The sequence below is a fragment of the Antrostomus carolinensis genome, unplaced genomic scaffold (assembly GCF_000700745.2).
Source record: "Antrostomus carolinensis isolate BGI_N321 unplaced genomic scaffold, ASM70074v2 scaffold10889, whole genome shotgun sequence".
NCBI classification, from domain to species: domain Eukaryota; kingdom Metazoa; phylum Chordata; class Aves; order Caprimulgiformes; family Caprimulgidae; genus Antrostomus; species Antrostomus carolinensis.
Genome location: NW_010337942.1, coordinates 13552 through 14341, shown reverse-complemented (window position 1 = coordinate 14341; position 790 = coordinate 13552).

The window sequence follows — 790 nt, the reverse complement described above, 5'->3', positions numbered from 1 at the left end:
AAGAGCATAACAAGCCTCTTCACAGGTTACACTGATGCCACGAGTAAGCGTAGCCGCAAGATGCTGATCCACAAACCGCTCATTGTATTAAGAAAGCGGAGAAAGTCAGACTTACTTATGTGTGAAGCTGTCCTTACCCTTCCAGCTATTGCAGTCTGTCCTCCTGAGGCTGCACGTACTCCCAAGGTGCTGCTGCGTGTCAGTGTTGATTTTAGTTCCCTCCAACTCCGCCCATGTCTCCACCCAACTGGAGGGAGATGCTGTTATGAAAACCAGAAGGTTGTAGCCTTGTCCTCCTCTGGGTCTCCTTGGAGAGCTCCCACGCAAATGCTGAAAGACCCACCTACTGCGCACGAGGCAACATTGGGTCCAGTGTGTGATCTGGCTCCGTAAACAGTTTTGCACCCTTGTGTAACTTCCCCTGGTTTCCATGGCTTTGTTCCTACTTATGTCAGGGTCAGTGGCAGGTTTTGTGCTCTCAGGAGAAAGAATTTCACGTAAATAATGTTCCCCCCCCAGATTTGGATTACATGAGAGCGATGGTACAGAACCACAGCTTTTCCTTTTCACCCTGGGGTAAGATGGTAGTTAAAAATCTGCCTGCAAACTGAGCTGAGACCATCCTCATGAGAAATCTGCTGGTGTGTTATGAAAGACAGTGTTCTATAATGGCTGTCTGTTCTGAGTGGTATTTGAGACTAATCAGCCCCCTTAGCCCTTGGGTATCTGCACAAAGGGGTTATACAAAGCTATTGTGAAATTCTGGCCTGCTTGTAATACACAAAGTGAA